This window comes from Mauremys mutica, chromosome 2 (assembly GCF_020497125.1).
Source record: "Mauremys mutica isolate MM-2020 ecotype Southern chromosome 2, ASM2049712v1, whole genome shotgun sequence".
Taxonomy (NCBI): domain Eukaryota; kingdom Metazoa; phylum Chordata; order Testudines; family Geoemydidae; genus Mauremys; species Mauremys mutica.
This window is the reverse complement of record NC_059073.1, coordinates 247,742,048-247,766,570: the sequence shown is the minus strand read 5'-3', so window position 1 is coordinate 247,766,570 and position 24,523 is coordinate 247,742,048. Positions and strand designations below refer to the sequence as shown.

At 45.7% G+C, this 24,523-nt stretch overlaps 1 protein-coding gene across 4 annotated transcripts in view; it reads left to right on the top strand.

Annotated features, from left to right (window-relative positions):
- The window catches only part of DYNC1I1 (dynein cytoplasmic 1 intermediate chain 1), a 241,604-nt gene that overhangs the window by 27,222 nt on the left and 189,859 nt on the right, over window positions 1–24,523 (top strand). The gene's annotated exons all lie outside the window — the stretch shown is intronic.

The following is a 24,523-nucleotide window of genomic DNA, read 5'->3' as shown; positions in this document are numbered from 1 at the left end:
CAGGTATGGAGTAAAGGTATGTGGCAGTCTGATCTTAGGTTATAGACATCAGAAACTAATGCAAGAAGCAGAAATGTATACATAATCTGCCCACTCAGAATGGAAACGTGGTGAGCCCCAAGGACATAGAAAATCCTGCAAACCCCTACCCATGTGAGTAATCCTTATTCATATAGGTAGTTCCCTTGAAGTCATATTGGCCACATCATTCCACATAAGCACCTGTCTATGTTAAGTTTTTGGTCTGCTGTCCAGCACTGTGCATGGTAGTAAAAGTGTGTATGTAAGAGAGGCATGGGGAATAGCTTATTTGGAAACACCTGGGAACACATAAGAGCGTTTTACTAATGTTCCTCTCCGCAAAACTGTGGCTATCAGATAGCTCTGTGTATGGAATGGGAGGAAAGTGCTTCATCAGTGTGTCAGTAAGAGACGGGCCCCAAGCCCACCCGGAAATGCCCTTGTTGCATCTTGAACGTATCACTGATGTTGGGAAATGAAATGACAGCACCCTAGTGTTTCCCAGGGCATCCTGAGTATAATGGGGACACCTGTTGTCCTGGCTTGAAACCACAAGAGATACAAATTTCTGCGCCATATTTCAGGGACAGAAACCACAGGTGAATGGTGGATCTTCTAGTGACTGCACTGAGGAGGGCAGTGATGAGCTGCCAGAATATTAACAACCGGTTCCCTCCTCCCCTTCCCGCGGGGGGGTCGTGCCCCATCCAACCCCTCATGTTCCTTGACACACACCCCCCAGGACCCCTGACCCATCCCCCCTTTCCTGTCCCCTGACTGCCCCTTGCCACCCACCCAACCCCACCTCTCATTCTCGATGGCCCCCCAGGACCCCTACCCCATCCAACCACCCCTTCTCTCTGTCCCTGAGTGCCCCCACCACCTCATCCAACCCTGCTCTTTCCTGACTGCTCCCCGGGACCCTGGCCCCCATTCATTCAGCCTGTTCCCTGCCCTCTGACCGCCCTGACCCCTATCCACCCCCCCACAACCCACCCCCTCCCTGCCCCCTTACCACACTGCCTGGGGCCGGGACCGGGTCCACTCCACCAGGACCACGACCGGCGCTGCGGGGCCCAACTCCCCGAGCCCGGTGGGACCAGAGCAGGCACCGCTCGGCTGGAACCGCGGGGCCCGACTCCCCGGGCCGGCACTGGGGCCGGAGCTGCTCGGCCGGAGCCGCGGGACCCGACTCCCCGGGCCGGCACTGGGGCCGGAGCCGCTCGGCCGGAGCCGCAGGACCCGACTCCCCGGGCCGGCACCGGGGCCGAGCCGCTCGGCTGGAACCGCGGGACCCGACTTCCCGGGCTGGGCCGGGCCGGGACCGAGCCGCTCGGCTGGAACCGCGGGACCCGACTCCCCGGGCCGGGCCGGGCTGGAGCCGCTCGGCCGGCAGCGGGGCCCGACTCCCCGGGCCGTCACCAGGGCCGGAGCCGCTCGGCCGGAACCGCGGGACCCGACTCCCCGGGCCGGGCCGGGCTGGAGCCGCTCGGCCGGCAGCGGGGCCCGACTCCCCGGGCCGTCACCAGGGCCGGAGCCGCTCGGCCGGAACCGCGGGACCCGACTCCCCGGGCCGGGCCGGGGCCGAGCCACTCGGCCGGAGCTGCGGGACCTGACGCCCCGGGCCGGGCTGGAGCCGCTTGGCTGGCAGCGGGGCCGGAGCTGTGGGGCCCGACTCCCTGGGCTGGCACCGGAGGCGGTGCCATGGGTCCCGAGCTGGGCCGTGTCGGAGCCACTCAGCCGGGACCAGACCGAGCCGGGGGTGCTTGTCCGGGACCGGGCTGGGGAGCTTGGCCGGAGCCAGGGGGAGCCGCTCAAAGTGGAGCTGGACTGGGCCACGCGCACCGTCCGCCCCGCCCGGCTTACCTGCCTGCTCCTCGTTTCAGGCTTCCCGCGAACATCTGATTCGTGGGAAGCAGGGGAGGGGGAGGAGAAGGAGGGTGGAGCGTTCGGGGAGAGGGGGAGGTGAGCTGGGGCTGCGGGCCGGGTGGACAGCTGCCCGAGCTTTGTTAAATTTAAAAACTTTTTAGAACCTGGTTGTCCTGGAACAACCGGTTCTAAAAAGGCTTCTAAATTTAACAACCGGTTCGCGCGAACCGCTGCAAACCGGCTGGAGCTCACCACTGGAGGAGGAGTTAAGCTCTCTGTGACTGTTCCAGTCATCCACAGCAGGGTGTGTGATCCAAACCTCCATGAACTCCTGGGAAACAGCCTGTGAAGCTACGCAGACCACTCTGCAGTTTGGAATTGCCTGTCAGGGTGACCACACCCAGCCATACCTGTACATTCATAGACACTATTGACCCTGGGCTTCAGGTGGCTTCATTTACCAGGTTCCAAGATCATGTAGAACTCATTTTTCCTTCCCTGCACTATGATTGTTATATTATCATTGCAAGAGCTGATATAAGAGGAAGTTAAATAAGCCATTATCCATAAATAAGCAACATTTCTGCTGGCATGACACAGCTAGTACTCATGCCAAGCACACCTTGTGCACAGAAAGATCATATTTTTGATGCTGAAAATACAGGCTGCTATTCACAATGACACTGTTCCCTACAAAATGCCCCGTGGCAATGCTAGCTTGAGATTCAATATGTAATGTCACAAAACTTCCTCTGGATCATTTGGGCTCAGCCAACAAGGGCAATACCATCTTTCCATCAACCCCCCGAGCACTTGATTCAGAGTATGCAAGATGCTAGAGGAAAACGCTGAAGCAGTTCTGAATTCATCCCATTAAACGAGAATCATGTTCTTGCTTATGGGGTGACCCACACTTGTGCCATCCATTCAGCCAATAGTATAGTTAGCAAGCTGTAATTTCACCCTTAATGGTATCCAGGAGCCAGTGGATTCCAGCATGAATATTTTCACTCCACCGCTATATGGCGTGCTTGCAGGGGAGATCTCAGTACACCTGATCACTGTGTACAGCTGATTAGGAGGAGTGGGGCGTGGCAATACTTCTTGAACCACACACCACTATTTTGACAGATGTTTTCTGGTTGAAATTCCCAATGTAAGTGCTTCCCCTGTGTCAGGAACTCTGTTGCCTCTGGGCTCATTTGCCAAGCAATCCCATGAGCCTGGCTGGGCGCAGTAAACCCACATGAAGACCTGGTCTACACTAGGAATTTACATCAGTATAGCTACGTCTCTCAGGGGTGTGAAAAATCCACCCCCCTGAGAGACTTAGCCATACTGACCTAACCCCCAGCGTAGACAGTGCTAGGTCGATGGAATAATTCTTCTGCTGACCTAGCTACCACCTCTTGGGGAGGTATCAGTGGGTGAATCCCTCCCCTCAGCATAGGTGTGGACTTGATGACCTTTCAGGGTCCCTTCCAGTTCTGTGAAATAGGTATATCTCCATATATTTTGGGGGAAGGGATAGCTTAGTGGTTTGAGCATTGGACTGTTAAACCCAGGGTTATGAGTTCAATCCTTGAAGGGCCCATTTAGGGATCTGGGGCAAAAGTCTGCCTAGGGATTGGCCCTGCTTTGAGGAGGGGGTTGGACTAGATGACCTCCTGAGGTCCCTTCCAACCTTGACATTCTATGATTCTATGATCACCATTTCAACCCTGTCGTAACAGCAGTGTGGTGGCTGTTCACCATGTTCTATCTCCAGAACTGTGCCAGACCTGTTTCCCGTCCAGCCCTTGCTCCACCCTTCGCCTGCTCTGCTTCGGCCCTAATTCCTGCTTGCCTCTGAACTCCTGATTCTTAACTCCTGGTTCTGACCATTGGCTTGCCTCCTGACCACACCTCCAGTTCTGCCCTCTGATTCTGCTCCAACCACTAGGCTAGATTCCTGCTCCATGCACTAGATCACACTGCCTACACCTTGGTGTGTGATACCTTACTATAGGCTTTAATTTATAATAGATGCAGGCTTGCTACATCAATATATTGTACATTGATGCTGACCGTGGTTCATGCTTAATCGATTGATTACACCTTTGCACGTGGAGGGAGTTATCTGTCACAATTTGGCCTACACAAGCACTCACATCTTTGTCAGCAATAGTTGCATCTGTTGTTGGCAGTCAAAACAGACTGTGCTAGTGTCAAGGCTACACCATCATGAACCACTGCTGTCTTCGGCCCATACTTCCTCAGTACTTTTAACCTATTGGAGTGTCTCAAAATTAGGCTATAAATTTGAAGGCATTTTCTGGATTGCTGTGAGTATATCATATAGTCTCTGTTAAACCCAGCCCTGGGTTTGTGGTCTGCCACCATGTCTGATTACTACAGAGGGATTGAGTTCTGTGCCAGAAATGGCAGTTGTGTTTTATGTGCATTGTCCATTTCTGATATTATTGTCTCTATAGTGTCCTGCTGAATCAGGGATCGGCTGATGATTTTTCATGGCAGCTAGTCTCTGCTCACTGAGCATATATAAACAACAGGCACTACTCTTCCTCCTTTTATTTTACTCTCTGTGATGGCAATGCATCTTTACCCATATTGCCATCCATCTCAGAAGCAATATGATATTTAATGCTGTCTTGCAAGAACCACCCCCTGCCCCCAGTTCCATTGAAGGCTGGATAACAATGGGGCAGAATCCAGACTGGATAATTTAGATGAGTGAGGGAGTGGTTCCTGCACTGTGAATGCCTCACCCACAAATGGGTGTTCTGTTACAACTAGTCATGTTTTGATGATGTTGCGAACACTACTGCAAGCATGGGCGGCCAGTGACCCGGCTGTTGGGGGAGGCTAGCCCCTTGTGCCCGAGGCCCCACCTCTCCCAGTATGCCCTCCCTCCCATGTGGGAGCCCACAGCATCCCCACTGCAGCCACCAGCCCAGTGCCGGACGGCCGCGCAGCATGGCTGGAGCACTCTGAATCCCGGTGGTCCAGGAGGCCAGCCCCAGAGTGCCAGGCAGTGCAGCTCCACTGCCCCCAACCCTGGAGTGCTGGGTGGCATGGGCCGAGAGCCAGGCAGCGCGGTCCCAACCGCAGCCGCCCTGAGTCCCTGCGGCAGGCAGGCCAGCCAGCCTCAGCCCGAGCCAGCCTGGGCCAGGGCAGAGCGCTGGGAACTGCAGGTGCGGTCTTGGGGGCGGGGTGTGGGCTGGGCCACGCACAGCCTCCCCCAGCCAACAATACCCACTGCCCATGCCTGCCAGAATAATAAGCAAGTACAGACAGGCAGCAATCTTGCAGGTATTCTGACCACTAAATGCTGAAGCTCTTACCAAAGGAAGAACTTGCCATCAAAGCAGAGTCCCAAGGCATGGATTTTGCATGAGGAGGTGGGATATTGCTTCTGGGTGAAGCAATAATATTGAGGGGTGCATATTTATCACTGCAATCTCAAATTGGAATTTGCCATCAAAGCAGAGTCCCGAGGTATGGATTTTGCTTCAGGAGGAGGGACATGTTCCAATTTGAGATTGAAGTGATAAATATGACTATCTTCCTCTTGATATTTTAGTGAGGCTATGGGATCAGGTACTTGTGAAACATATTAATACTCACTGAGAACATTTGAGACAGAGTATCTTGTCAAGGAACTTGACTGCTACTTGGTCTAGGTCTGGTGTCCATAATTCAAGAAGTAGGTTGATAAATTGGAGAGGGTTCAGAAAAGAGCCATGAGCCTGAAAACATGCCTTATAGTGATAGACTGAAGGAGTTCAATCTGTTTAGTTTAACAATAGGAAGGTTAGAAGTGACTTAATCCCACTCTATAAATACTTACAACAGGGAAAATAAATTTGATAACAGGGCTCTTCAGTCTTTTAGATGAAGATACAGTTAGATCTAATGGCAAGACAAATTCAGTCTAGAAATAAGGTGAACATTTTTAACAATGAAGGTAATTAACACTGGAACAGTTTACCAAGGGTTGTGGTGGAGTGAGTATCACTGGAATTTTTTTAAATCAAGATTACATGTTTTTTCTAGAAGATATGCTCTAATTCAAACAGGAATTAGTTCAAGAAAGTCCTGTGGCCTTTGTTCTTCAGGAGGGCAGACTAGATAATCTTAAAGGTTCCTTCTGGCTTTATAATCAATGAATCCCAAAGAGCTAGGGCAGCTGGGCATCTTTGCTAGCTTGCAGTTCTCACACAGATCTCTGTTAAGAGCTATGACTTAATAACATTAACACACTAGATGTTAAAGATCTCCTGCGTACTCCAAAGCCTGTTAGTGACATGTTCTGGACATACTTGCATACCAGTTAGGTAATTAGTGAGTAACTGGCCTTATTGTCTGCTGGTTTGCCTTAGATAAGTAGCTAGCATTCCAGCAAGTATTGCTTTACACTCACAGATTAATAGACTTCCATTTGCATTTTGTCGTTGTGTCCCTTTTCTCCATGTGTCCCTTTTACCTGTGTAGTCCAATCATGAGTAGTAACACAAAAGGGTGCATTGGCAGAAGGGACCTGATGCTCTAATGTAGTGAGTGAATTAGTCTGACGTGGCAGCTGGCCTATCTGGAACGAACATTGTTCAGCCTCATAGTGTTATCCTGCAAGCACCGTTACCCTTGGACTAAGATAATGGCTAAAAAATGTTATGGTGCATTATGCTTATTAGGTGGGTATTTTGGGGGCAGGGCTACAGAGTGGTGTGGAACTATGGAACCATAACTATCTGTTCGGCAGGTTTGTATGAGTTTTTGTGTGTGATCTTCAGGGTCATGTTGAAATATGCCAAGGCATTTTCACTGGTGATGAAAGTATGGTTTTGAAGCAGCCTGACTTGCCTTGCAGAATATGACAGAAGGCAGTGAGTCTGAGCTGATGGTAGACGCATAATGGTGCTAGAAATGACTGATATGGAGACTTTTGAGGGCAGGGCCGCCCAGAGTGGGGGGCAAGTGGGGCAATTTGCCCCAGGCCCCACAGGGGCCCCCACGAGAGTTTTTCCGGGCCCCTGGAGTGGGGTCCTTCAGTAGCTCCGGGGGCCCCGGAAAACTCTCGCAGGGCCCGGGCCCCCAGAGCTTCTTCCGCTCCAGGACTTCGGCGGCGGGGGGTCCTTCCGAATTACCACTGAAGCGGGACCTGCCACTGAATTGCCGGGTCCCGCTCTGGTGGTAATTCGACGGCGGGTCCTGGAGCGAAAGCGGGGTCCCCCTGCTGCCGAAGACCCCAGGCCCCCTGAATCCTCTGGGCGGCCCTGTTTGAGGGCTTTCAGATGTATAGAAGATCCAAATTAGATTATTCATGCTGTATTGGCATTCATGTCAAAGAGTAAATCTAGACAGACAGAGGCACACTATACTTTGCTTTCTGAAGGTGTTAGCATTTCTCTTTGTGCTGGGCAAGCACTGGACTGGGAATATGTTGGTCCTCAATATCAGACTCCTTCAAACCAATTCATTAGAGCTCTGCTGATGCATGCAGAGGCTTCATTAATTGCCAGGCCATCTACAGGGAGTGAATTACAGTCAAAGCAGGTTTTTATCAGCATGCCTATTTCCCAAATTGCTTTGGATCAATCAACTGTACTTTTGTGCGTGTTCCGCCCTCTGCACTCCTTGAGGCAGCTCAGAGGAGCTGAAAATTGTTTCACAGCATGAACCGGCAGGTGGTGTGGGATGAACTGTGTGTCACAATCGGTGAGTTGTTCTGTCTGTGGGGGATCCAACCAGGACTCTCTACATGTCAGACTTGAAGGAGCCTATAATGAGCTTCCTCAGAATGGTGTATGTTTTGGTTATGCATTCAACATAATGGGTGTGACCATGTAGGTTGATGACAAGTGTGTGTGTGTGTGTGTGTGTGTGTGTGTGTGTGTGTGTGAAAGAGAGAGAGAGAGAGAGAGATGTGGTCCATTGGGGAGAAAGTGACATTTGGCAACCTGGGAGTGCAACTGAGGAGATGCATCCTGCCAAAACAGGAGTCATTGTTAGTGTCCAGCTAGTATCATGTAGTCACAATTAGAATCTGATTTTTACTAACTAGCTTTTTGGTGAATGTCATGGAATATGGGATGAATCAGGGGATGTGGCAGGGAGCCTGGGTGCAGTTAATGTGATGAGCAACAACAACCTTGCCTTCTGCAGGGGGTTAAGTCAGCACCGAGCCCCTTCGACAGTAATCATGTGCTCCTGACCCCTGGAGGTGATGTTGGATACTCCCATACCTTCTCACACATATGGGATGCTAGCAATCAGATTGGAATATCTATGAATCTTGGCTCTTGAAGGAACATATTGACCACCCAGTGACCCTGAGAAAGTCCTAATACTTGTCAGAGGTAGGGACAGAGCATTTTCATACCAGCTCATGTGTAACAATGAATACTGAAAATTATCTGTGCTGTGTGGACACACTTGGTGGCTTTGTACCTGACAATGTGGACCTCTTGTGGCATGGATAGTCAATGATGAACTCCTATGGACTTTACTTGGGAGCTCTGTACTACTAGCAGGAAGAGAGTGTGTTCCCGTTGATTCATTGCATGCCCAGGGTCCCCCTGGCTGTTGACATGAGCTGCGCAGACAGATCAGAAGTGATCCACTTTTTCCAAAGATCTACAATGCCTGTATGTTGTCAGCTAACATCAGGTGTCCATGTGCAAGATCACCTCTCTGGGGGGGGGTGTATTTGTGATCATGCTGCTTGTCTGGGTACAACTTGTGCATGAGCACTGAAATCCCTTTACACTAAGTATCCTTAGAGTTGGAAAGTTTTTGCTAACAGCTAACCAAAGTCTCAATTGCTGCAAATTAAGCTGATTACTTTTTGTCCTACCTTCAGTGGACATAGAGAACAACTAATCACCATCCTCTTTAACTAAAGACTATTATTGGGTCTCCCTTAAGTCTGCTTTTCTAAAACCTAAACATGCCCATTTTTTTTAACCTTTCCTCAGAGGTCTGGTTTTCTAAATTTTTTATTATTTTTGTTACTCTCCTCTGGATTCTCTCCAGTTTGTGCACATCTTTCCTAAAATGTGGCACTCAAAACAGGACACACTAATCCAGTTGAGGCCTCACTAGTGTCAAATAGAATTGGACAATTACCTCCAGTGTCTTACATATGACACTTCTGTTAAAACACCCCATATATTAACATTTTTTTGCAACTGCATCACATGTTCTCTTTTGATGCTGTGTGGTTCCTGTCTGAGTTACTAGACTTGAATTTGGAGTGGAGGGGACCACAGCTATTTGCATCTAGGGTTGCCAGGTGTCCGGTTTTTGACCAGAATGCCTGGTTGAAAAGGGACCCTGGTAGCTCCGGTCAGCACTACTGACCAGGCCATTAAAAGGCTGGTCAGTGGCACAGCAGGGCTAAGGCAGGCTTCCTACCTGCCCTGGCTCTGCATGGCTCCCGGAAGCAGTGGAATATCCCCCCTCCAGCTTCTATGGATAGGGACAGCCAGGGTCCTCCACATGCTGCCCCTGCCCGAAGCGCCAGCTCTGCAGCTCCCATTGGCCAGGAACCACGGCCAATGGAAGCAGTGGGGGTGGTGTCTGCAGATGGGGTAGCATGCAGAGCTGCCTGGCCATGCCTCCACATAGGAGTCAGAGGGGGGGACTTGCTGCTGCTTCCAGGCGCTGCTTGAGGTAAGCTGCCCGGATCCTGCACCCCTGACTCTTTCCTGTGTCCCAACCCCATGACCCAGCCCTGATCCCCCTCCAGCTCTCTGAATCCCTCAGTCCCAGCCTGGAGCACCCTCCTACACCCCAGAGCCCTCATTCCCAATCCCACCCCAGAGTCTGCACCCCTAGCTGGAGCCTGCACACCCTCCGCATCCCAACCCCCTGCCACAGCCTGGAGCCCCCTCCCATACTCCAAACCCCTCATCCCCAGCCCTGAGCCCCCTCCTGTATCCCAAATCCCTCATCCCTGGCCCTACACCAAAGCCTGCACCCACAGCCAGAGCCCTCACCCCTGCCACCCCAACCGTCTGCCTCAGCCCAGAGCCCCCTCCCACACCTTGAACCGCCAATTTCTGGCCCCTCCCTGGAACCCACACCCTGAGTCCAGAGCCTGTACCCCCTCCCACACCCCCAACCCCCTGCCTCAGCCCAGAGCCCCCTCCCATAGTCTGAAACCCTCATCTCCATTCCCCCAGCCCAGAGCCCCCTCCTGCACCCAAACTCCTCATCCCTGGCCCCACCCCAGAGCCCATATCCCCAGCTGGAGCCCTCACCGCCTCCTGTATCCCAAACCACTATCTCAGTCCAGAGCCTCCTCCGGCACCCTGAACTCCTCATTTCTGGCCCCACTCCAGAGCCCTCACCCCCTCTTGCACCCCAACCCCTGAGCCAGCCCAGTGAAACTGAGTGAAGGAGTGACAGAGGGTGATGGAGTGAGCAGGGGGCGGGGCCTCGGGGAAGGTGCAGGGCCTCGGATCAGGGGCGGGGCAAGGGAGTTCGGTTTTGTGCAGGTAGAAAGTTGGCAACCCTATTTGCATCTTTTATTTACAATAGCACCTTACTGTCTGATTGTTTGCATCATTTTCTGCCCACTGTCCTATTGGCAGAGCAGTTACTGTGACCTCCAGATTGTGTTTTATGGAATATGGTAGTAGTTTTCCCTTTAGATTGGCTCTTCCTACAGATCTAGGCCCAGGTAAAAGCATGGGACTTGTTTTCTAACAAACAGGTCCAAACTTTTTCCCCTGTGCCCCTCTGAATTGTCACACAGCCCTGGTCCCTTGAACCATTAAAGTCCCTCCTGCCCCCCCCATTGTGATTTTCACCATCCATTTGTCTCAAACTGATTCAATCAGTAGGTGCTATGATTCCATTTTCCTTCTAATATTGTTTTGCTTTTGAATACAGTGCCTCCACCCTCAGGTTAACCTCTTGCTGCTGTGATGGCATGGGTGGGACAGATGCATGTCTAAAGCACTCAGCTGCCTGATGAGTTATAGAGTATAGCTGAAAGAAGATACGTTTTTGGATGCTTTTGTAATAACTCTTTTGTAGCTTTTACTTTTAATTTCTCTGCTCACCAGTTATGTCAGAAAAGGGTGTCAAATGATGGCAGATGTTCTTAACACCTAATACGGTCAAACCTTGCAATAACATGCCCCGCGATAGCGCGAATTCGGATATAACATGATTATAAGTTGGCTCCCCTTTAAGGCCGTAATACTGTTTGCGTTTTGCCAGAATACTTTTTTATCCTTCCGGTCTTATAGAATAAAATGACTCCTGGCCATTGCAGGCACATTGCATTTAGTTCTCAGGTTGTACATGTTTATGATGTTTGCCTATGAACTTGTTATTAATTTCCTATATTTAAAAAAAATTGACCATTATGGACACCAGTTCGCAAATGCAAGTTGTTTTCTGCCCAAGAGAAATTGTACGCCCTGGATCAACTAAAGAAGGGCAAACAACAAACTCAGCTTGCTAGAGATCTAGGAATTAGTGACTCCACTCTGTGAGGGTGGAAAAAAGAAGAAGAAAAGCTCCATAGCCTACCCTGCATTCTTGAAGCAGAAACTGGTTTACAGCGTAAAAACGTCAAGTTTGCTAATGACGAAAGCTTAGATTCAGCTTAGATTCAGCCTTGTACCAATGGTTTGTCCAGGCTTGCTCAGAAGGAGTTCCCATTTCTGGCCCTATTCTGAAAGCTCAAGAGAGAAATTTGATCGCCTTATCAATGGAAATGAATCCAAATTTAAGGCGAGTAACGGCTGGCTGGACAGATTCAAGAAAAGGCACACTGTAAGCCAAGTTCTTGTGTCTGGGGAAATGCGCTCAGCTGATAAAGAGGCTGCTGATTCCTACCCAATTGAGCTTAAAAAGTTGCTGGAGGAAGGTTGCTACACAGCCGATCCAGTTTACAACTGCGACAAGACTGATTTATGCTTTAAAATGTTACCTGATCACACCCTCACAACTAGGACTGATAGTCACAAACGAGAAGACTTTAAGCAGAGGAAGGACCGAGTCACTCTCTTGTTTTGCGTCAACAAATCTGGCAGCCACAAAGTCAGACCTCTGATGATCGGAAAAGCGAGGTCTCCCAGATGTTTTAATCATGTTAATATGAAGGCCCTTCCCTTTGACTACACCAACAGCAAGAATGCATGGATGAATAGCTGCATATTTAAAGACTGGTTCCATAAAACTTTCATGCCAGCCGTTCGGGCTCATTTGCGAAAACTCAAGCAGGAGGAAAAAGCTCTCCTCCTGCTGGATAATTGCCCTGCCCATCCCCCCAGTGGAAAATCTTGTCAGGCGTGATGGCAAGATTAAAGTCTCCTATCTCCCGAAGAACATTATGTCAGAAATCCAGCCACTGGACCAAGGCATCATATTGGTATTTAAGCAAAATTATTGTCGCAAAATGATCAAGCGAATGGTAGCGGATAACAACTCCTTCGTCGACACATCACTGATGTCACTCAACTTGAAAGAAATCTGTCATCTCGGCGGGAAAGCCTGGGATGCTATCTCTGCACGTTGCATTGAACTATAGTGGATAAAGGGTCTTGGTCCAGCTTTTCCATCATCTACACACGATGATGGTGACGATGACGAGCGTGAATTTACAAGATTCATTGAAGACGACATACGTTTAGCCGAAGAAGCACTCAGAGAATATGAGCACAGTCATCATGATATCCTTAACTGGTTTTCAGCAGATGACATCAGAAAAAGGCAGGCTAATAAACAGGGACAAGTTTTTAAAGTGCTTGTACACAAATGCCAGAAGTCTAAATAATAAGATGGGTGAACTAGAGTGCCTTGTGATAAAGGAGGATATAGATATAATAGGCATCACAGAAACCTGGTGGACTGAGAGCAATCAATGGGACACAATCATTCCGGGGTACAAAATATATCGGAAGGACAGAACAGGCCGTGCAGGGGGAGGAGTGGCACTATATGTTAAAGAAAGTGTAGATTCAAATGAAGTAAAAATCTTAAGCGAATCCACAGGTTCCATAGAGTGTCTATGGATAGAAATTTCATGCTCTAGTAAAAATATAACAGTAGGGATCTATTATCGACCACCTGACCAGGACAGTAATAGTGATGATGAAATGCTAAGGGAAATTAGAGAGGCTATCAAAATTAAGAACCCAATAATAGTGGGGGATTTCAATTATCCCCACATTGACTGGGAACATTTCACTTCAGGATGAAATGCGGAGATAAAATTTCTCGATACTTTAAATAACTGCTTCATGGAGCAGCTGGTACGGGAACCCACAAGGGGAGAGGCGACTCTAGATTTAATCCTGAGTGGAGCGCAGGAGCTGGTCCAAGAGGTAACTATAGCAGGACCGCTTGGAAATAGTGACCATAATACAATAGCATTCAACATCCCTGTGGTGGGAAGAACATCTCAACTGCCCAACACTGTGGCCTTTAATTTCAAAAGGGGGAACTATACAAAAATGAGGGGGTTAGTTAGACAAAAGTTAAAAGGTACAGTGACTAAAGTGAAATCCCTGCAAGTTGCGTGGGCCCTTTTTAAAGACACCATAATAGAGGCCCAACTTCAATGTATACCCCAAATTAAGAAAAACAGTAAAAGAACTAAAAAAGAGCCACCGTGGCTTAACAACCATGTAAAAGAAGCAGTGAGAGATAAAAAGACTTCCTTTAAAAAGTGGAAGTCAAATCCTAGTGAGGCAAATAGAAAGGAGCACAAACACTGCCAACTTAAGTGCAAGAGAGTAATAAGAAAAGCCAAAGAGGAGTTTGAAGAACGGCTAGCCAAAAACTCCAAAGGTAATAACAAAATGTTTTTTAAGTACATCAGAAGCAGGAAGCCTGCTAAACAACCAGTGGGGCCCCTTGATGATCAAAATTCAAAAGGAGCGCTTAAAGATGATAAAGTCATTGCGGAGAAAGTAAATGCATTCTTTGCTTCAGTCTTCACGGCTGAGGATGTTAGGGAGATTCCCAAACCTGAGCTGGCTTTTGTAGGTGACAAATCTGAGGAACTGTCACAGATTGAAGTGTCACTAGAGGAGGTTTTGGAATTAATTGATAAACTCAACATTAACAAGTCACCGGGACCAGATGGCATTCACCCAAGAGTTCTGAAAGAACTCAAATGTGAAGTTGCGGAACTATTAACTAAGGTTTGTAACCTGTCCTTTAAATCGGCTTCGGTACCCAATGACTGGAAGTTAGCTAATGTAACGCCAATATTTAAAAAGGGCTCTAGGGGTGATCCCGGCAATTACAGACCGGTAAGTCTAACGTCGGTACCGGGCAAATTAGTTGAAACAATAGTAAAGAATAAAATTGTCAGACACATAGAAAAACATAAACTCTTGAGCAATAGTCAACATGGTTTCTGTAAAGGGAATCTATTAGAGTTCTTTGAAGGGGTCAACAAACATGTGGACAAGGGGGATCCGGTGGACATAGTGTACTTAGATTTCCAGAAAGCCTTTGACAAGGTCCCTCACCAAAGGCTCTTACGTAAATTAAGCTGTCATGGGATAAAAGGAAAGGTCCTTTCATGGACTGAGAACTGGTTAAAGGACAGGGAACAAAGGGTAGGAATTAATGGTAAATTCTCAGAATGGAGAGGGGTAACTAGTGGTGTTCCCCAAGGGTCAGTCCTAGGACCAATCCTATTCAATTTATTCATAAATGATCTGGAGAAAGGGGTAAACAGTGAGGTGGCAAAGTTTGCAGATGATACTAAACTACTCAAGATAGTTAAGACCAAAGCAGATTGTGAAGAACTTCAAAAAGATCTCACAAAACTAAGTGATTGGGCAACAAAATGGCAAATGAAATTTAATGTGGATAAATGTAAAGTAATGCACATTGGAAAAAATAACCCCAACTATACATACAACATGATGGGGGCTAATTTAGCTACAACGAGTCAGGAAAAAGATCTTGGAGTTATCGTGGATAGTTCTCTGAAGATGTCCACGCAGTGTGCAGAGGCGGTCAAAAAAGCAAACAGGATGTTAGGAATCATTAAAAAGGGGATAGAGAATAAGACTGAGAATATATTATTGCCCTTATATAAATCCATGGTACGCCCACATCTCGAATACTGTGTACAGATGTGGTCTCCTCACCTCAAAAAAGATATTCTAGCACTAGAAAAGGTTCAGAAAAGAGCAACTAAAATGATTAGGGGTTTAGAGAGGGTCCCATATGAGGAAAGATTAAAGAGGCTAGGACTCTTCAGTTTGGAAAAGAGAAGACTAAGGGGGGACATGATAGAGGTATATAAAATCATGAGTGATGTTGAGAAAGTGGATAAGGAAAAGTTATTTACTTATTCCCATAATACAAGAACTAGGGGTCACCAAATGAAATGAATAGGCAGCAGGTTTAATACAAATAAAAGGAAGTTCTTCTTCACGCAGCGCACAGTCAACTTGTGGAACTCCTTACCTGAGGAGGTTGTGAAGGCTAGGACTATAACAATGTTTAAAAGGGGACTGGATAAATTCATGGTGGCTAAGTCCATAAATGGCTATTAGCCAGGATGGGTAAGAATGGTGTCCCTAGCCTCTGTTCGTCAGAGGATGGAGAAGGATGGCAGGAGAGAGATCACTTGATCATTGCCTGTTAGGTTCACTCCCTCAGGGGCACCTGGCATTGGCCACTGTCGGTAGACAGATACTGGGCTAGATGGACCTTTGGTCTGACCCGGTACGGCCTTTCTTATGTTCTTATGTTCTTATGACATCTGCCCCATATATGAACACATCTCAAATGACGAAATTGTTGCAAATGTTAGCGGGAAGAATGAAGCTGCACCACCAGAGCCCGAAACCAGTGGCGCTAATGACGACGACGATGATGATGGCACCTCAACTCCCCCACCAAAAGTGTCCGAGGCAGTAAAGCACCTAGAAGCCAGTTTGAGGTGGCTGGAAACTCAAGACGTGGACAGCATCAAAATCCTCCAACTCAGAAGCATTCTTGACTTTGCTAGAAGCCAACAGTCTGCAGCAAATAAGCAGACCACACTAGTTAGCTTTTTTAAGAAGTGATGAAATTTAAAATTATGGAGTCATGCAACCAGATTGACTTTGCACTCTGTGCAATGATTAGTATAGTCGATTTCACATGTTTCTTTCATGTACATGTAATTAAATTACTATTGTTTGTGTTTAAAATACGCTGGAATAACCGTTGGTTTTTTTTACAAGACTTTACTACTGTTTGTGTTTAAAACATGCTGGAATAACCGTTGTTGTTTTTTTACAAGACTTAAACTGACCGGCTTGATATGGTAAATTTTTGTAACCCCGCTATAAAGCGACCCAGCATTTATTGCGATCAAATTTTTTGGACCCCAATTATCATGTTATAGCAGGGTTTCACTGTAATTATAATAAGTAAGATTTTCTTTGCTGATCTCTCCCTTTCCCAGTGTCTGTAGTTTTCTCATCCACCAAGCCCCTGTGCTGTGTTTTTTTCATGCACTTGAAACCACTGGAGCTTGCTGTCTTGGTGACTCAGCTTTTATTTGCAATCAGGGGTTGGCAGCAGCATGTGGTGTGATGGACATTTGACAAAGTTACCATACTTAGTGACAGACATTGGAGGGGCTTATGTCATTCAGTCATTCAATTTTTTGAAAAATTACCATGGACCTCAAAATTTTTACCACAGACGCTTGTGTCCGTGTACAGACACATTGCTGACCCCTGTTTCAATGCTGTATTTTTAATTAGTTCCCTGTCTAGTAGAGTGGAAGAGCACAATTTGACTAGTTAAACTGAGAGTGTTAGGATGTTACACTCCTTTATGAGGGTCTGTTTCACAGGGGCTAGACGTGAGTCAAGAAGAAAAGGAAGGGGGCAGATCCCAATCTGTTTTAGTAATATAAGTACTAGGAGAATTTTTATTTTATAAACAGATGTGATTCAGGGCAGTGTATTCCTCTCTCATCTCTCCTCTCTGGATACAGAAAGGTCTTTCAGAAGAAAGTAATTACGTGAAATTTCTAATCTACTAAAGCCACTACAATTCAGTAGGGCTCAGTTGCCCTATCATTAAGTTAATACATTTGACAGGTTCTGCACAGTGATGTTGTTGTGCTATTGCTCAGGTTTCAAGTTGCCAGCATTTAATTGTATTACTGGTTTCACAAATGGTAGGGTCTTCTTAAAGTGTAAGCAGACATGGTGTTATTGCCTGGAAGCAGCAGTAACAGTTTTCACTGACAGCAGATTTTTCTTGATTATGTAAAAAGTTTTTTTTTAATCACTTTTAAAGAGCTGCTTTAGTTACCAACTTGCACACAGTTCAGTTTGCTGATCCAATAAGGAATAAATTTAAAATGATATCCAGATCATAGTGAAAACTCAGGTTCCATTGGAAGGAAAATAAGTTGGTCATAAGAACTTGGGAAAGGGTTCCAGAAAATTAATCTCTCCTTCCACCTAGGTCATTAAAAGAAACTTCCACTGATCTGTATTATTACTCTGAAATTTGAATGTCAGAAAGCAAATTGCACACTCCTTGGGAGGGATAATCATTCATTAAATTTAGGATCTAAATGACAGAAGAGAAATGCATTATGCAGGCTCAGTTAGACACACACAGTACATTAGGTGCCGGAGGTGAAAGATTTTATTCTAATAAAGAAATTGTTAATTATTTTTGTCCACTGTCTTATTATCTGAGATGGGCATCATCTTATAGAGACAAACAGTCTCTCCCTATAAAACAATCCAATGTCAGATGCTAAAATACCCTATACAAAGTTTCTGAAAGTGTGTGACAATGTAGTTCTAAAAGCAGTGGGAATTTCCAGCTGTAGATCACAACTGGGGAAGCTGAGATTAGAAGTAGGTGAAATTTGGTAATATAGCATTAGGGAAACATAAACTAGCTACCATGCTCAGTTACATCTCCTAGAATATACAAGATAAGGAAGATTACCATTGAATGACAAGAGAGTACCCAGGTGTGAAAGTAGAAATAGGGACTTACCGGTACGGGGCTCGGTTGGGGCTGGCTCTGGCCCCCGGAAGGGGCGGCGATCGGGGGGCCGGTCAGAGCCAGCCCCGGCTCACCCTGTACCGGTCAGTGCCCTCTCCTCCCCCGCTGGGGTAGCAGCAGCAGCTGCTGCTACGGCCCTGGCCCTTTAAATAGCCGTCAGAGCTTGCTGGAGCCCTGGGGTAGCAGAGGCAGCCGGGGGCTCCGGCAGCGGTTTAAAGGGGCGGGGTTGTAGAGGCAGCAGGAGCCCTGGGGGCTATTTAAAGGGCCCAGGACTCCCCTGCTTCTACCGCCCCGGCCCTTTAAATAGCCCCCAGAGCCGTGGGGTAGCGGCGGCGATGCGGCTCTGGCAGCTATTTAAAGGGCCCAGGACAGAAGAGGCAGCAGGAGCCCCGACCCTTTAAATACCCCTGGAGCCCCGCCGCTACTCCAGGGCTCTGGCAGCAGGGCTCTGGTGGCAATTTAAAGAGCCCGGGGCTCCAGCTGCTCCTGGGAGCCCCAGGCCCTTTTTAAATTGCCGCCTGGGGAAGCCAGGCCGCCCTAGTACAATGCACCAGCTCTTGCTGGTATGCCTTACGGGGGCCTACCGGCCTACTTTCACCTCTGAGAGTACCACACATCATTTATTACATTTCCTCCCATAGTTACCATGAGTTGTCATCAGAACCTCTTGGCATGTGGGTCTAATCTAGTTCAGTTCATTATAATGGGATAGATTGTGCTTTAAGGTGCTGTTATGAGTTTTGCAGAGGGAGCTGCACTAGTGCCACAGGAAGAATTCCGGCTTACTCAGCTGACTTTCTCTGGGAACTCTGGGGTACTGTGGTGCAGCAGGACCTTTGCTACCCTTTAAATAGAAACATCATGAAATGCCTGATGTACTTCCTGTGTCCAGCTTGGCCATATGACAATGGAGCCTTAGGCTCACCTTCATCCCATTCAGTCAGGGCTAATGCTGACACTAGCCTCACATGGTGTCTGAGCTGCCTAGTCACATTATGGCTGGCTCCTCTATAGGGGAGGGATAGCTCAGTGGTTTGAGCACTGGCCTGCAAAACCCAGGGTTGTGAGTTCAATCCTTGAGGGGGCCATTTAGGGATCTAGGGCAAAAATCTGTTTGGGGATTGGCCCTGCTTTGAGCAGGGGGTTGGACTAGATGATCTCTTGAGGTCCCTTCCAACCCTGATATTCTATGAACACATAAGAGGACTGGAGTGGGGGAGGCTTCTTGCAATCCTTTTCCTCCTTTAGTGCCTGCCCAGGGACAGACACAATCTGATCCTCTATATTCAAAGCACGTACATACATTAGATGTGTATAAAGCCTTAAAGTTCCAAAGATTCTCTATGCCAACATTTTGCTATCCTATAAATATAAGAAGACACCTTAGGGACAATATTAGGCAGTTGCTTTTAAGTCTCTGTACATCTGACCTAGAAAGTGAGGAATATTTTTCAGTGCCTGCCAGTTATAAAGTCAGAATGGTCTATATTAATTAGAATCAGTTGCAAGCCTTTAGTGTGTGAGCTTGTGGCATCATTAAGGACTTTCATATATGCAGTTCAGTCCTCTGGATCTTTGATTATTTTTCTCATTAGCAAGTTTCTCCATGCTATAAATTGGAGGAGATGGGGAGGTTGCCATTCCCAAAGGAACGCTTTGTAATATATCTTAGAAACATGAGCTCCAGCTGCATTCAGTAAGCCCATCTACACTTATTACACTGCTAAACTTAAGTTTAGCAAGAAAAACAGATATTTTTTCTGAGTAACATATTAGTTATATTAGACTCGTGGTTATTTCTAACTATTCACATTGATTTAAGGGTAATTCTGTCTTACTTCCAGTCTCTCTCTAGTCTTCTGAAAGAGAAAAAAATTCCTTGCTCAACAGCTTTCACAAATAATTTGGGTGATTAGCATGCCTGGAGTCATCTTGCCTAAACTCAAAGTCCTACCTAGAAGGAATCCTCAGCTAGGATTTTTAGTGGTTTATTTTAGAACAACATTAGGAACATTGGTTCATGATCAGACACCTCTTTTTCTAGATTTAACAGTGTCAGAAGGATGACTGGAGGATTACAAAAATCAATTCTAGTTTGCAAGTGTCTAAGAAAATGTATGTTTGAACCTAGTAATTCCAGGTATTAGAGATGTAGAACTTTGTATGTTTTGGCTTTGCTAAAGATCTGCAATAGATGTTAGTGGACACAGAGATTAAAAAGATGACTAAAAGTTAGCATCATTTGTATTAAAGGAATTTATAGTGCATAAAGTGGTAGACTTCCCAAGTAAGACAGCTGAGACTAAGACGAAAGATGCTTGTAACGTTTTGTGCCAGGTTTGTGGCTTTATTCCTAGATATGATTGCAGAAATCATGCGTGAAGGCCATGAATGCATGGATCACCATAGTCAGGTCTGCATCTGAAAGGATGCAGGGGTGTACTCTTCTGGATAGTTGTAGGTGAAAATGGGTGGTTTTGTCACCATGGTTATTTGGGCATCTGCTAGCACTGAAGGTTATAAGCCTAAAACTAACCATTCAAAGGAAGAGCTGTGAAAAGCTCCCATCTTGGCTTCAGACCTAAAATTTCCAATTATTTTTTTCAAAACAAGTTAAATTAGTAGCTACACAACAAAGATAATACAAAAAAATATTATTAATTGTGAAACCACAGCAATAAATCACTTTAGTCTTAAAGTAAATCCTTTCACTTGTTTAACAGGGGCAAACCAGGTTTTAGCAGAATGGAAAGGTGTCCTCACACAAAATTTCACTCCAGTTTAATTAAATCGTGCCAACATCACATACTTAGTTAAACTGGTGCAACCTCTGCATGTAGACAAGTCCTTCTTTTCTGAAGCACAAGGAAAACAAGAACCCTCAATGTTAATTTCATGTTTAGTATGGTAAAATCTCACTCTCCATTTTGATCTAGATCCTACTTATCTTATTCAGGCAAATAGTCCCTCTAGTACAATGTCTGTAATGCCATGTCTGTTTGTAGATTCTGAGGATGACCAAAAGGAACGTTATTTTTAAGGCAAGAGATTACAGAATGGTGATTTTGAAGAAAGCCACTGATTCTCAAGAGCAGCCATCAAGCCACACAGCCTTGTAGCCCACCGTTCTGTAAATTGCTGAAATTCTTCTCTTTCTGAAGTCTTCTTCTTCAGTTCAACAATGTCTGATGATGATGACGGCACCAACCTCCATGTTATCTGTTTGATTCCCCTGAAGGGCTATGTGTTCCTTTCCTTCTGTGGCTCCTGGTGCTGGTAAATGGCCAATTATGCATTTTTTTTATGGGACCTTAGCCAAAGACCCTTAAAGTTAATGAAAAGAATCCCATTAATTCAATGTGCTTTGGATCGGGCCCCTGCAATTCCTTTACAATCAGGGAGACAAGGACATATTAGCTTTCAGAGATATTTTGACAGAGACATGAAAAATACAGTGGCTAAAATATTCCAAGCTTTCTTTTCTCACCCAGCTTATTCTTGGGGTTTAAACATAAAAATAAGATTGAAGCGTTGATACATATCTGAAGGGAAAGTGTTCAAGCAACAAGAACAGATTCCTGTGCTACAGGAGCAAACAAACCAATGGCTTCTTCACAGATCGGTATAACGTAATCCTGTCTCCTTCATGCACATGCTTTTTATTAATCCAGTTTCAAAATGACAGTCTACAGTTTGTGACACTTACCGTAGGTCTTTGTAAATTTGTGGGCTCAGCAAAAGCTTCTAACTGTTTGACCTTCTGTGCTAGCAGATACAGCATGCTGTTGACAGTAACCCTGCTGACAAATTAACATAAATATCAAGACCAGAATTTTGGGTAGCAATAGGATATAAATTAGATCAATGTTATAATGACATATATAGAATGTGATATAATTAAACAGATTGGGTCAATTTAATTGCTGACTTACATTAATAGGACTCCGTGGGACATAAATCGGCAAGGAATTTAGCCCACTATATCTATCTTCTTTCTTTAAACCATGTTTAAAATGGTTTTAGTTCTAGTCTGAATTCAAATGGGCATCAAAGCCTGTTTAAATGTAGCCCCACAGTTTATCTATGATTTAACCAGGATGCAGAAATATATAAATCTCCATCTTCTTTGTAAATAGTCCCTTTTAAAAACATATATATATTTTTAGCACAGACACTCTCCTTTGTTCAGAGCCATTACTATTGCTAAAGGCTGCCAGGCTGCCAAGAGATAGTGCTTCTCTCTCAGGGAGGCCCCTGTCACTCTTTTTATTGGTTGAGATTGGAAGTAAGGGCGTCCATCTGTTTGGAAGTGTAATTATAATCCAAAGTGCACGACTGTGCTCCAACACCCTTGCCAAATCCCCTGTTCGCTTAATACATCATGGCGTTTTATCGCACTGTCACACATACTCTATGTACGAACACTCTTAGTGATGTATGAGCATGCTGTTTGAACTAATATCGTAAGTAAACCACTTGTTTAGTAAAACAGAATATCCCAAAATACTGATAATCAGCTTGTTGGAGTTTTTCTGCTTCAGAACAAGTAGCACAAGGAAGGCATTTTCCCATAGATAAGACTGGCTCCAAAACAGAGCGCATATGGTGTGAACATGATGATTTAAAGGCAGAGCAGCCATTGAGGCAAACTGTTCTTTTCCATTTCTGAACAACAGCTTTTGCTCTTCTGTTCCTTCATAGATTAGTTGTTTTGAATAGACGTATTACCTTTTTAAATTGTGAAAGTAAATGAAAAAGGATCATTCCAAAACCCCCAAAGTTATAAAAATCCCCAAATGATAGTACACCGCAGTTAACAGAATGAACTGGAATAAGAAAAAATATGTATCAAACATCTGGAATACCATTTCTCCATAATACCTTTCTATTATAGTGTTGATCAATAAGAAATTTAAAATAGAAGCTTTAGAGAAATTATGGCACGTACAAAAAACAAAGCTATTTTTACACCTCCAGAACTCCATCAAAGATGATTTCTGTAGCTAAATCAACAATTGGCTCAACTATAAATTCATCTTTTTCATTACAATCTGGAGAGCTTTCAAATCTAAATAAGAGCTAACCACATAGTAAATGGTATTACTGAGTGTGCAATAAGTCAAAGGAGAAGAAGATAGGCAGCAATGTTTACCTTCATAATGAAAATTATATTCAATCACATACTTTAAAAGTAGTCTGTATTCCTGGTGTCTTTTAAAATACCATTCACAGTAAGCTTATTCTTACATAAATTATTTTTTAAATAGATGATTTTGATGTCATCTGTTTTTTAATGTATTCCTTTAATTTGCAGATACACCATATTTTAAAGTACTTATTGATCTGAGCCTTGTGGAAATTTTGACCCGAATCTGAACTTTGTGATATGGGACCAGCTCTGCTTCACAGCAGAAGCAGAAACTGGTGTACCGTGCAATGTTTTTCTTATTGATTGATCTTTTTGCTTGCTCCATTCACAATGAAAAACACTAACTATGGGCTCTCCAAGTATTGCAGCAAGTAGCTGTCATGGCAAATCCAATCTCTGTTGGCTCTTAAGAAAGGCATGAGATATGTATGCCCATGATCCCAATAGCACTGGACTGGGAATGCATGGGCATCCAGAAACAAAAGGGAAGAGGTGCCTCACAGGTCTGGCCGGGGCATTTTGCAGGGTCTACTCACTGCCACCAGCTGTTGGGACAAGAGAAATGAGGATAGCCACTTTTCCTTTGATTTTAAAGCCACTTTCTGCTCTAATGGGCCAAGGTGCCTCAGTGCTTAGTCTGTCACACATGCTGCCCTCCTCCATATCCTGTCTCTTCCAGGTGAAGCATTATGGAATATGCCTCAGATCTATGGAAAAACTCATTGCAGCCTTACCTGTGGAATCATGACCAGCTCCTCCATAATATAATTAGGATTAGGTGGTAATAATATTTCTACTCTTGAGGGGCCATTTTAGGACACGACATGTTACTTTTGCTGGGAGTGTCATTAATGAAACATATGAATATTGCAGTTCAGCTGTTCCTTTTGGAGTCACTGCACTGTCAGTAGTTTTTCCATTTATTAGGAAAGCAAAGCAGCTCTTGATGACAAGAAATGACAGACCAGAGTGTGTGCTTTCCTCCTGTCCTGCTCCAAGGCCCAATTTGCAGTGCTGTGATGTGATTGTCTGCCCTACCAGAGGCCCCTTTGGAAGGCTAGCTGTTCCATTGTTTCAACGTGCAGCCTCTCTGAAAGCACAGGTTTTCAGGCTAGTGACCTGGGAGAAGAAGAGAAGCTGTGCAGAATAAACATTCTGCAGTATCAGCAATTGAAGTAACAACTTGGTTTTAGCTTCAGGGACGGACAGCCGCAATAATGCTTCCACCATGTTGCACAGAGGATTAAGGGTTGGACCTGATATTTGAATCTGATTGTGTCAGTGATATTTGGTGCCTATACATTTCACTTTTATCCTGTGGATTTAAACTTTAGTAGAATCTTTAATATCACTGACTTTGTAGATTTTCCTCTTATACCATTGTCAAAGCCTGATACAAAGCTCATTGAAGTCAGTTGAGAGATTGCCACTGAATTCAGTGGGCTTTGGACCAGACCTTCAGGGTTT